At 39.8% G+C, this 13,883-nt stretch overlaps 1 protein-coding gene and 1 pseudogene across 3 annotated transcripts in view; one reads left to right on the top strand and one right to left on the bottom strand.

Annotated features, from left to right (window-relative positions):
- Window positions 1-13,883, top strand: part of Gna14 (G protein subunit alpha 14) — a 235,370-nt gene that overhangs the window by 80,412 nt on the left and 141,075 nt on the right. The window lies entirely within an intron of this gene.
- Window positions 11,457-12,196, bottom strand: LOC123463988 (annotated as a pseudogene).

The following is a 13,883-nucleotide window of genomic DNA, read 5'->3' as shown; positions in this document are numbered from 1 at the left end:
GCCATAAGTAGACTCATTTGGAGATATGTAAGTACATCTCATATATACATATAATAACAAAATGTTCATTTAGTTAAGGCTAATACATATAGACCAGGCTTTCAAATAGAAGGATTGTCCAAATGGCAGGCTTCTCATCTCAATAGTACTGATTTAAAAAATTTTAGAAATGTCAAAAGAATATCAATGTTTTATATGAAATTTTATATTTAGCAGTCTAGATACAATACAGTTTGCATAAAACAGAGCACCTACTGGTCACTTTGTATGTATTACATGTCATTAACTCTGCAAACATTTGCATAACATAACATTGCATAAATTATTATGTAAGTTGATAAAATTCAGACCCACAGATCAACACATTTCTAGTCATAGATATATAGAGTAGATGTAGTAAAATTGTTTAAACTAGCTGCTTATAAAGTGGTCATTTAAAAGATGTTAGCATAAATAGATACTTAATAAAACTTGAGTTTTCTAAATAGTCAAAAGCCTGAAATATCAGCAGAAAAATTATTATCTTAATAAAATTTAAAATTTTTATATTTTCCATATATACATACAAAGCCTACATATTAAAATGTCTAACCTCATAACGTTTATTTATAACAAAATGTACTATCTGTTAGTAATTATCCTAGTAGCAAAATTAGCCCATGTCAACAATGACAAAACATGTATATTTCACATGGGCCAAAGCCCAGAAATCATGCAAAATATCTCTACAGACAGTCCATTCCTAAAAGTAATTTTTTAAAATATATCGAGGAAAAAAGCAGTTGAGAAATATTCTAAAAAATTAATGAAAACATTTTATGTCCTGACTGAAGACCAACTTTGCTTTAAAGCCCCAAATACAATTAATTATTAAATTCTAGTCAACTTTTTTTAAAGGAAGAGAGAAAAACCAGACAGAAGCAATATATATAATATCATTCCAAACACACACATATTTGAAATTAAGCATGACAAGAATAATAATTTTGAAGCATAGTAAGTTAAAAAATTAATTAAAAAAGAAGCCATAGGTTTACAACTCAGTTATTTTCAGAAATTCTTAAGATTAAGTTTTGCTCTACACTGCTTCAGAAATCATCAAAAGTTTACAGAAGACTGGTCAGCTAGGGTTCTCCCTAGAGGCCACCAAGCTAGGACAAACAGTATTTTCCATAGTTACACAAATCAAAATAGAAATCTTGACATCCTTGTTTTTTGGTCTCAAATAGTTCAAAAGAACCTAATGGTTCAGCAGAGTCCCTGAAAGACTACATTTCTTTTTCTAAATTGAGAACTTTGGGCTGGAGAAATGGCTTAGTGGTCAAGGCACTTGTCTGTAAAGCTTAAGGACCCAAGTGTGAGTCCTCAATACCCACATAAGCCAGATGCACAAGGTGGTACATGCCCTGGTGTACCCATTGCCTCTCTCTCACTATCTTCATTTTTCTCTCTTCCTCTCTCTTAAATACATAATTTTAAAAATTGAGAACTTTGTAATAGGAACACACTACATATTGGTTATATTTCTATTGGGTTATATTTTTTTGTGTTTTTAAAAATTAATTTCTCTTTTTTGCATAAGTTATTGATGTAGGATTTTGGGGTTTAGGAGAGATCCCCCAGAATTTATGAACCCCAAGTTTTGGGTTCTCTCTTACCTTTAATAAAGAGTTAACAAATATAGACTTTTATGAATTATTAAGTTTATTTAGGGGAAAACCATAAATTGTCGGGTTTATTTAAGGGATATTGGGAGAAACTGAGGACTTTAAAGGGAGATAAGAAGGCTGGAGAGATGGCTTAGTGGTTACGGTGCTTGCCTGCAAAACATAAGGATACAAATCTAATTCCCCAGTACCCACATAAAGCCAGATGCACAAGGTGGCACATGCAGAAGCTAGAGGCCCTGGTATACCCATTCTCTCTCTCTGTCAACTAACTAACCAACTAACTAAATAGAAATTAGAGTAAAGCTTCAAAAGCATGAAAGTTAAGAGAAATGGAGGCCTTGCAAGAGAGATTTGAGTTGAAGAGAATCTGAGGCTTCTAAAGAGAAATTAGAGCTGCAGGCATGTGGAAAGCTCATTTGTAAGAAACTGAGGCCTTTAAATAGAGACTAGAATAAAGCTGCAGGCATGTGGAGGATGGAATTTAGGAGCTTGTGTGTAAGGAGATTTAGAAGGAACACATATAGCATCTGCCATGTGCTTTCCTATGGTTGGGAGTTAAAAGGTCAAATGGTGAGGCTCAAGGAAGAATAAAAAGGAAAATATTAAAGTAGAGACCAAGAAATTCCAAGGAGAAATGATGAAGAGAGTTATACTCATGGTTACTCTGAGTTTAAGGAAATTACACAGGTAGTGAAATGAAGTGTTAGGGGTTCAGAAAAGTCCTTGAACCGCCCCCCCCCCAGGTTTATGTCTACTTTGAACAAAAGAATTGAACAAAATAAGACAGAGGAGAACAATTATTAAATTATTATATTTATTGAGGGAAGCACAGAATAATAGGAAGGAAATGAATATACCCAAGTGGTCTGAGAGTCCACATGGTGGGACTGAAGGAAACATAAAAAGTATTTACAGAAAGCTGACTAACACACCCTTCAAGGGCCACTGGTTGGTCAGCCCAGCAGTATCACCTGGAAGCCAGCTAGACATACAGACTACTCAGGGTTTACATTTAGCAAGAACCTTTGGTGATTGGAATGCACATTAAAGTTTTAGAAATATGAGAAAGGGAAGAGCCACGGATTTGGGGGGTAGGGAGGAAGGCAACAGGGTCTCCTCAGAACCCGGTTCACACTAGTCACAGTAGAAGCTCTTTAGCATCTGCTCACAAATAGGATTATTGTGGTCAAAAGGAAAACTAATTTGAAAAAAAATTTTTTTTTTCCTTTTACATTCCCAATCCTACAACTAACAAGAATAGAAAACAAAAAGTGATGAAAATCACAAATAGAAGTTTACTGGAATTTCATGAACTTGTTTGGGAATCTTGAATCAGACTTCCTGAATTGGGGAGTTAGTTGGTAGAGCTTTTCCATCTTCCCACTGCCTCCTTTCTCAGCTGGAGCTCTCATGACCTTGGGTATAAATTGAATTCTTTATCTGCTTCCTGGATTATTTTATTTTTTCATTTAAAATTTTTTAACAGGATTGTTAAAACCCTGCCTTTATCTTCTGAGCAGATTCACACAATGAAGGCTATGTTATCTCATCATTTGTTTGGGGAATTGGGCAAATTAGAGACGAGGTGAGGCTCTTAAGCATTTCCCAAATTCCTGAGCACTGCCTGGCAATCCCAGAGTACCCATTTATGTGCAAGTTGAGCAAACAAGCTTCAGATGCTAGCACTACAGAAACCAGTGGGATTCAGATTTAACATGCATGGTAGACGTGTAAAAACACAGTCCTGCCACTTAGTAGAGTTCCACCAACATAACCAATGTTTTTTGAGTACCTTCTGCAGACTGTTCAGGATCCTGAGAATACAAAGATGAGCAAGATCAGGCCCTTCACTTTACCGAGCTTAATATCTTGTGGTAATACAGATGAACAGATGTTATACAATCCCAGATACCTTGTGCAACAATACAAATAAACAGGAGGTATCAAGGTGAGAAGAGTGGAGCAAATGATTAAAACTGAGTGGCAGCTGGGATAAAGAAATAAAGAGAGTGGTAATTTAGAATGACTGCGGTGATTTGAGTCCTATGTTTTTCATAAACTCGTGTTCTGAATGCTAGGTCAGCAGCTGTTGCAGTCAGGTTCACATTGCTGGCAGAAAACACCATAAGAGCAGCTTATGGGGGGAAAAGGTTTATTTTGGCTTACAGACTCAAGGGGAAGCTCCATGATGGCAGGAGAAAATGAAAGACATGTGCAGAGGGTGGATATCACCTCTTGGCAAACATCAGATGGACAATAGCAACTGGCAAGAGAAAGCTGGCTATAACACTATAATACCTATAAAGTGGCCCATAACAATACACTGCCTCCAAGTGGATTCAATTCCCAAATTGTCATTACCTGGGGACTTAAGAATTCAGAACACATGAGTTTATGGGTGACACCTGAATCAGACCAGCACACCAGCTGATGGCAATTTGGTAACTGGAGACTTGCTAGAGGAGCTGTGTGGCTGGAGGTGTACCTTGATGGTTTATCAGCCCTAGCTTGCCAGTGTTAGTTTGGCACACTCTCCTGTTACTATTGTCCACCTGATGTTAGCCAGGAAGTGACATGCCACCACTGCTCATGCCACATTTCTGCCTGCCATCATGGAGTTTCCTCTTGAGTCTGTAAGACAAAATAAATGCTTTGCTCCCTACAAGCTGCTTTTAGTTGGGTGGTTGGCCCAGCAATGAGAAGAGAACAGAGACATGGAATTTGTGTGGTATACCAGAGAGAAGAAAATTAAATCCAGATATAGTTTCAATAAAAGATGGGTAAGTAAAGTGATATTGGTTAATGGTAAATTTCAAGTTCAAGGTGATGGACAAGATCTTCACAGGCAGTCCAGAGGATTGTGCAGCAGTGAAATTTATTCTGGTAGACAAACCTGGATAAACATGTCTGGGGTAGAGACTGATGGTGAGAGGAACATGTTGATAAATGAAGAAAGCAGGCCAGGTATGGTGGCATACACCTTTAATCCAGTACTTGGGAATCAGAGGAGTCAGAAGAATCAAAGGATGATTGCTATTAGTTCAAGGCCAGCCTGGGACTACAGAGTAGGTTCCAGGTCAGCCTGGGATAGTGATACCCTACCTTAAAAAAATTTTTTTTAAAAAAAAAGGAAAAAAGAAAAAAAAAAGAGGATGAAGATGGGAGGGAATAGGTTTAAAACTAAAACTATGAGGGATAGGATGGTGTTTAGCATCTGCTACAATTCCCTATGGTTACTAAGCCACAGCAGCACACATCAAACATTTCCTGCCCTTGTTTTGAAGCTTTTTTGAGCCAAGTAGGCTTGGTCCAAGATTGGAAGCTTTGGGTGACTTGAATGGATGAACATTGGGAGAGGAAAGTAAAGTGCTGTTGAGAGAATGTCAAAATGAAAGAACACATAATCCAGAAAGTAAGCCAGGAGGGAAAACTGTATTTGAAAAATAATGAGGGCTTTGAAGAGCCCAAGGTTTTCATGACCTTCTAAAAGCTGGGTTGATCTGAAGTTATGATCAGAAAGTATGTAGCTACAATTTCAGCAGAAGGTTCCAGTGTATCTCAAAGCCAGAGGTCCCAGATTCCCTGTGCACATCTTGCATTCATTAAATATGGCATAGGAGAGCTACCAACAGAGAAAGTTGGGTGATGGGCCAAAGACAAGTGTCTCTAGGACTGTTCTGTGTGCTCAGGCACTCTGGGCCCTAAGGATTCTGTAACTTGTTCAAACTATGAGACCAGGAGCTGGTCACTTGAGATGTCATTTCAGTGACCTGCTTTATTCATTAATCATTTATTACTTTAGAAAGAGGATCTGGTTGAGTTGATTTTCTAATCCCCAAACCAAAGATTTTTGTATCATTTTCCTTGAAAATAGCCTTCCCTGTACAGAGCCTATATGTAACTGTATGGCACTCAGATTTGGATTTGGTAATGATTTGTGATGAAAAATGCCATGTGAACTCGTGTTATATTTTCAACAACCTCATGAGGCAGTCGCTATCACATTTGTTTTCTGTGTGGGAAAAATGAGGCATATCTGGAGCTAGGAAATAGAAGTACCAAGAATTATGGCTATTGAGATTAGGCCCTTCTGTTAGGATTCCTGTGGAAAGAACTGATTCCAGGCACATTTCTTGCAAGGAGACATCAAGTCTTATGTGTTTCTTCCTACAGCCTACCTCAACCTAACTTACAATAAAGGTTTAATGTGATTCTGGAGAACATAGGTTATTTTCCTTCAGTGAGATCCGCAAGTTGATCTGGTTGTCTTTAAGACGACCATTAGCTGGTGCTATACCTGGGACAGTGACAGAGTAAATGTGGGCTCTGTTAACAGCTATGCCAGCATCACAGGCACACATTCAGACTGCTTTAGGCAAACCAGGACGTATGGACATATGGCCAGTGAGTTAAATGGTCACTTCTTTATTGAGAATCAAAGGAATCCACAGGTTGACCCATAATATTTCCAACCAACCTAAAATTTCCCAAGGAAGGCACATCATGCAAAAGGCTTGTTTTGTTAAATAGGTGCTTAGTTGATTTTGAGTGAATAAATAACTGGACTGAAATTTGCCCCAACAGGTGTGTGGAGAAGGATAGCAACAAATGGCTTGGTAAAGGGACTAGAAGCCAGGAAGGGGCAAACAGGCCACTGGGCAGTAACTTCTCTCCAAGCACTTCACAATGGAACAAATTACTACTTGCTATTGACTTATAGAAATGAGTCAGCAGACCCTAAGAAATCATCAATTCCAGCTTGTTTTTGTATGAAAAATTGTTATTGAAACATCTGTAACTAGGAGGAAGTATAAGGTCTGTTCACATGCTGTGGACAGCAACCTTAATTGGCAGAAGGAAGAACAGTAAATTTTTATTTAAATATCCCAGGACCAGCAGGACTTGCAGGCACCAAGGTTTTCCTTTGAATATGCAAAGCTAACTTCACTATGAAACTGGAGAAACTTGATTTTTGAGAAACTGAAGGAATGTGTGCCAAGGTCACTGAGTGGTTATGATCCTGTAGGAGCAGCTTGGACAAGCCACGATCTTTGGTTCCAAATCTTTGTTCTTGTCTGTAGTTGGTAGAAAGTGGGACTTTGGGAACTCCGCACTCCTAGAGTGTCTGTAGGCCCACGGAATGTTTGATTTGAGAGAATAATTGGGGCACATGGGAATGTGTGAGGTGTTATGCTGGCCAAATCATTCTCAGCTGAAGGGCATTGCCATCTCTGCTTATTCTGTCCCTTTATTTCAGCCACACCCCAGCCTTAGACTGAAGACTTGGTTTCTACATATGTGAGGGACAGCCATTAGTTTTGGTTCTCCAACTTTATGGGAGAGGAATCGGATGGGACTTCTGGCCACTTTCTAAGAGACTCTTAGAAGACATAATCCTTCCATCTCATGTACCTCTTGGGACTGATGGCTCAAAAGTTCCTCAGAACATCATAGCAGTGTCACAGTGTAAAATAAGATAGGGCCACAGCAGTCATGAGGCCCACAATTCTGTTACTTTAGAAGGATTTATCAGTAATGAAGATTATAGAAGTCCAGTTTTACTGGAGTCTTTTTTTGCATGTGTGTGTGGTATGTGTACATGTGCATGCTTGTATGGTGTGGGTGTATGTGTGCACATGTATGTATAAGTACATATACATGTAGCAGCCAGAGATATCTTCTTCGATAATTTTCTTTTTATTTATTTATTTGAGAAAGAGAGAGCGAGAGAGAGAGCATGCCAGGGCCTCCAGCCAGGGCAAACCATCTCCAAACACGTGTGCTTCCTAGTGTATCTGGCCTACATGAGTCCTGGGAATCCATGCTGTGTCCTGCGGCATTACAAACATTAAGCCATTTCTCCAGCTGCCCCCCTTTTAAGATAATTTTCCTTTTTCTTTATTGAGACAGGGTTTCTCACTGAACCCAGAGCTTGCCGATTCAGCTAGCCTAACCAGCCAGCTTGCCTGAGGATCTGCCTGTCTTTGTTTCCTAAGCACAAGGATCACAGGCATGTACCACCATGTCCAGCATTTACATGGTACTTGGGAACTGAACCGAGCACTGTGCTTGCATGGCAAGCTCTTTACCCCCTGAGACACCCTTCTAGCCCATATTGTTAGCCTTTTGGGTAGACCTCAGTGTCATTCCCCTCACTCAGTTGATCCTTTCTCTGTCATGATATTAATCTTTGCATTTTCAGCCCACTCCTTTATAAGGATAGAATATGGGCAAAGATTAAGTACTTGAGGCTCTCAACTATCTAATGAGAAGCCTTTCATGAGGATAATGTTGACAGAAAAGATATGTAGAAGGACAATAGTCAATGTTTAAACAGAATCTGGATAGATTTGCATGAAAATATTTCCTTACTCAGATTGTTAAAATTTATGAGCTTGAAGTACTAGTTTGTATCTTAACAGTGTAGCAACGTGACTAAACATGCTCTTTTCAACATATGGATTAATGTTTTTTCATCATTGTACCTATTCCAACAGTTGAGTCATAATGAAAACACAATGTAGAGCAAGTTTTGCAGGCAATGTAAATCTATCATTGACCCTAAACATAATATAGGCTTCGAGAGGTTTGTGACAGGCAGAACCACAGAGCCCATGGTGCAAAGCAGCCAGTGGTGCTCAGATAAAAGCAAGGATGGTTTTGGTCTTGAGGTGGTGAGCATCATTGTTTCATTCCATCAGCTTCTGATGGATGGCAAACCTCATACTACAGTCATGTGAACTCAGTAGATGGTCAGATTTGTGTAGTTTTAAAATGAATCCATGAAAAGGCTTAAGTCTTTGAGACCCTCTCATTAAATGTCTGGATTGATGAAGGATTATTGTGGTCTGAAATCTGAACTCTGTTTCTTTATTAGTCAATTGTCATAGCCCTGAACATTCAATTAGGGGGAGATGATAGGTATCTGAAATTCTTTTTCTGAATTATGAAATACTTAAAATTTTTGGTGCAGATAATCTCCTTTGACTCAAAGCAGTCAGTTCTGGTGTCCAAGCTCATATAACTTGGTTATAAGTGATATGTGCTCCTGAAAATTTTCACTTAAAATGAGGGATTCTCCCCACTAACTCTTCAAGCAGCCTGTGGGTATGCATATACATAGTGCGTTGGTGTCCAGTCTAAAGTTCTTTTCTTTTCTAGGACTGTGGATTGAATATAGGTCCTAGCTCATTCATGCATGCTAAATGATTGTTATGCCACTGAGCTGTATTGCCAGGTCTAGTTTATAGCTCTCAACTCACAGTTCCTTTCGGAGGCCCAGGAGCACACCTGTTAGAGGTTGCTGGCTGTGCTTTCACGTACTTTTGTCCCACTGGAAGTGCAAGAATTAAATAGGGAAGAGGCATATGTTTCCAAGCTGTTTACTGATAAGGTGGGGTTCAGATGTTTGACGTTTTTCAGGATAGCACATCAGGCTCATATTTTCATAATAGTATTTACCCTTGCAAACATCTGCTGTTTCTGAGAACACAAAAGGTTTATAACATTGGTTCAACTCTTGTTACCGACTTGTTGCTGGATGGAGTATAATAATATCTCCATAAAGGTTTGAGAGAGCAGCTATCGTTTTTTGATTAAGAAGAAAATAAGGAAAATGTGGAAAAAAGAAAATAAAGAATAATAAGAAAGTAAGGCTGTACCGACTCGATTATGCTAATGATGTGGAGAAGATTTAACAGCATCACTTACTAGAGCTAAAATGTCATGTTAACTCAGTTTGTTAGAAGAGAGTTATACAGCGTCATCACTAGAAAATGTCAATGGAGGTAGGATTAAGCACTGTAAGGTGGAGTGTTACTCTGTGGAAAATAGACCCTCAATATCACTCCTATCTTGAGCAAAAAGATAAAAAGTATCTATGCTCTCAAAATTTGTTTCTGTTCTAAGTTACATATCTTTAATTTTGTTCTATACAGTTACATAAGAGCATTTTCCTGAAAGCATATAATGGACTTTGAGCATATTTCCTCCCATGCCACCCTTTGCCCCACCTCATTGAAGAGCCCATCTTTCCCTAGACAGTTTGCTTCTACTTTGAATTATCTGTACACTTATGATTTTTTGCATCTGTAAAGTCTAAGACTTACAAATGAGAGAAAACATGTGATGTTTGTCTTTCTGAGATTGGCTTAATTTGCTTAAAATGATCATCTCCTATTGCATCATTTTCCTGTAAGTAACAACACTTTACTCCTATGGCTGAACAAGTCTATTGTGTAAAGAAACCACGTTGTCTTCATACATTCCTCTGCTCCATGGGAATTAAAATATCTCATTTAAAAAATTATGAATATTTATCTTAGGCAACAACAATACTTTTCATCTTCCTGCTTTTTTTTTTAAAACATTCTAAACATTATACAAGCATCGTAAACCAGTTACTGTCCTTATAACTCAAGGTTGTGTGGAGTCATCACATTGTAACATGGTGTCAGATCTTTTCCTGCTTCTTATTTTTTGACTGCCCCTCCCCAACCACCAGCTGCCACTTCTCTTGCCCATTCTTGGTTATTCTTTTTTTTTCCTTGGTTTTTCAAGGTAGGATCTCACTCTACTTTAGGCTGAACTGGAGGGTGTCCTCAAACTCACAGTGATTCTCCTATCTCTACTTCCCAAGTGCTGGGATTGAAGGTGTATGCCACCACACCCAGCTTCATTCTTGGTTATTCTTTAATAATATATTCTAATGCCTGTGGAATAGAGACTAAAAGTACTAGCCTTACTGTTCTGGAGTTTAAGAAAAGGCTTGGCATTAAGTAAGAAGAGTTATTAGGAACATCGAAACTCTGGTGCTTCTTGGCTCTTTGATAGAGCTCTTTCTCATGCTTTGATAGAGCTTATTTCTCACTGGCTAAAAAAGTGAACCTGTAAACCAAACAACGTAACTAAGTGCATCAGCCAAGTGAAGGCCTGGAGGGTAAGGTGCAGGGGCTTGTGACCATCACTTCCAACATCTAGCCTAGGAACTGACTGGATGTGCCCTTCTTTTTTTAGCATAACTTTGTTATTTTAATTTTATTTTATTTGCTTCTGGTGGCAGACAGAAAGAGAGAGAGAGAGAGAGAGAGAGAGAGAGAGAGAGGGAGGGAGGGAGGGAGAGAGGGAATAGGTGTATCAGGGCCCTCAGCCACTGAAAAAAAACTCCAGACACATGCACCACTTTGTGCATCTGGCTTATGTGGGTTCTAGGGAAGCGAACCTGGGTCCTTTGGCTTTCCAAGCAAGTGCCTTAACTACTAAACCATCTCTCCAGCCCTGAATGAACACTTCTAAGACCTCTGACCTCATAGTCCCTTGTAGATGCCTTTGTTGTACTTCTTTCTTGACTGTGGCCTGGACAACTTGAAACACTTTGAGAGTATCAAAGTGGAGGCCAAAGACTGAGTAATGGGAGACACTGATAGAACAATTGCAAAGTTGGCACCATTTGCTCTTGGAAAGGAGAGGTGGCTCCTGGGTGAGGATGAGCTAAAAGCTATCAGTAGAGGAAGTGACAAGGCTTGATGGGGCTATCATGACACACGCCCAGGTGTTGAGCCTGCTTCTCCATTGGCTGGTCAGTTTCACACTCAGCTTTCCTGTACGTGCTTTAGGCTCACCTAGCTTCTTGGGCAGGAAGTGAACCCCAGCAGAGTATTTGTCTGTGCTGTGAGGAACCCCAACTCAATCCGCACCATGGCCTGGTGGGTGGAGAAGTTGCTCAGTGTGGAGGAGCTGGGTGACACAACCCAGGATGACCAGCCAGCCCTCAGCCACACCCATACTTCAACAAGTAGTGGCCCACCTGGGCCTTGATGTTGGCAACTTCACTTCAGTTTCCACATCACGGGATCCAGTGCTGTACACAATGACATTATCCTTCATCTGCTCAGAGTGCTGGCCTGTGGTGATGACAAAGATGTTGCATTTCTTCTAGGCCTTATCTGTAGTGGTCACCTCATAGCCCTCTGCAGGACCTTAATAGGGTCAATCTCTGTGGTAATGATATAGGCCCCCAAGCCCATCAGGATCTTGACATGGCACTCATTGCCGTGGCCTGTTACCACTGCCACCTTGTCCACAATCATCATGTTTGTAGTCTATTTGATGCCATCTCTGAGGGATTATCAGCAGTCTTAAAGGTTGCCAAGCTTATTGTTGGTGACAGAATCATTGGTTTTGATACCAGGCACTTTCAGTATCTCATTCACCATCACCTTGAGTAGGCTGCAGACCCCAGCTGTGGTCTCTGCTTCAGACACCTGGCCGAAGCTCCGGGTTCTTTTTATGGATAAGGTTGTTAAGGGTACCACCATTTGACCAGATTCAGAAAAAGGGGCCCATCTTTGGAGTGCACTGTCTGCTTAATGAACTACATGTACTCCTTGTCCATTTTTCCCTTCCAGGAATCCACTGGAATGTCATTCTTGGCAATGGCAGCCACTGCATGTTCCTAAGTAGAAAAACTTGCAGCTGGACCACAATACCTCAGAAATGAGAGTCTTGATGAGGACAGCAGTCTCCATAGCCAATGCAGGTGTCTGACAATATGGGTACCCTCAGTGGCTTGGAGGCCACAGACATCTCCCTGATGGGCATAAACCCTAACATCTCAGTCCCTGAAGTGTCCATAGTCTTCATACCTAGGTAGCCAGGCTGATGATCACGACCTCAGAGAGCAGTTTCTGCCTCCACTTGCAGAGGTGGATACTGGTGAAGAAGTCTGGGGTATGAGGAAGAAAATTCCGATAACTTAAACTTTAAAAAATATTCAGGGTTGAGGATCTTCCTCAGTAATGGAGCACAGGCTTAGCATGCCTTAGGCCTGGGTTTGATAACCAGCACCATGAAACAATAATTAAATAAAATTTTCAAGAATTAAAAATTTAGAACACTACCATCACCTCAAATATTGTTAGATTTGGATTTTTCCAAGAGCACCAGTCATAGTTCTTTCAATCTGGCCATAGATGACCTAGGGACAAACGGCCACACATCCTCTTTCCTCCAACATCCTTCTCTTTGTTCCACCTTCTGCATTGTACCTCTCAATCTCTGTCCCTTAACCAACCAAAACAATGCATGAAACTATAAGGAGCAGTGGCTCTGTGATTAGCATCTCTCACTTTGGAAATAGCTCCCCAATGGTCACGAATAATTTTTGCAGAAGCATTACAGCACCATGGATAGTGCCCTGGCTGCTGCTCTCCTCCCTCCTCAATATCGGTCCTGCCACCTGTGTTCTGAGTAGAGGGATGCTGGAAGTGGCTGAGTGGACATAAAATAACAGTCCTGGTACTTGGATTCACATTGTACTCATATGAAGAACTGTATACTAATATATACCAATGCCAAGGCCTTCACTTACCTGATCAATTAAATGAGACTCTCTGGGATTTTTCCTAGGTTCTAATACTTTCTAAAGATTCCTACACTTGCAATCAATAGAAAATGGTAATTTCTAGTCTATAAGGTAGATTTGACTATAAAATATTCACCATTAACTGTCTCTGAGAATTACCCAGGAAGTGTAAAAGCAAAAACATTATCAAAATCATTGAGATATTGTAATTCAACTGGCCTGACTTGGGACACAGATACCAATGATTTAATTTTTAAAAATTTTATTTATTTATTTTCAAGAAGAGAGAGATAGAAGAAATACAGAGAAAGAGAGAGAGAGAGAAAGAGATAGATAGATAGATAGATAGATAGATAGATAGATAGATAGATAGAGAGAGAGATAATGGGCATGTCAGTGCCTCCAGCCACTGCAAATGAACTCTAGATGCAAGTTTCCCTTGTGCATCTGGCTTACGTGGGTTCTGGGGAACTGAACCTGGGTCCTTTGGCTTTGTAGGCAAATGTCTTAACCACTAAGCCATTTCTCCAGCTCCAGAACAATAATTTGTTAAAAAATCTTCAGGTTATTGTAATTTATAGCTGTAAATAAACATTAATATGAAAGCTGAAAGTAGATTTTCATATGGAAAGTTTAGTTAATTTTGATATCATAATATGAGCCTCACAATATAGGAGGAAACAATACCTTGTTTTCATGACTTGACCTGAAGTTTATAAACTTGGGTTCTAACAAACTTGAATTCAAACAGGGCCTTAATAGCTTCTTGCCTGGGCCAGGGCCCAGACCTTGATCACTGATCATGAAGAAGAAATGTGGAGTGTCAGTGCTGGAGCTAGGCTCTCTGTGCT

This window comes from Jaculus jaculus, chromosome 1 (assembly GCF_020740685.1).
Source record: "Jaculus jaculus isolate mJacJac1 chromosome 1, mJacJac1.mat.Y.cur, whole genome shotgun sequence".
NCBI lineage: Eukaryota > Metazoa > Chordata > Mammalia > Rodentia > Dipodidae > Jaculus > Jaculus jaculus.
The sequence above is the reverse complement of the archived record's forward strand: the minus strand, read 5'-3'. Positions and strand labels throughout refer to the sequence as shown.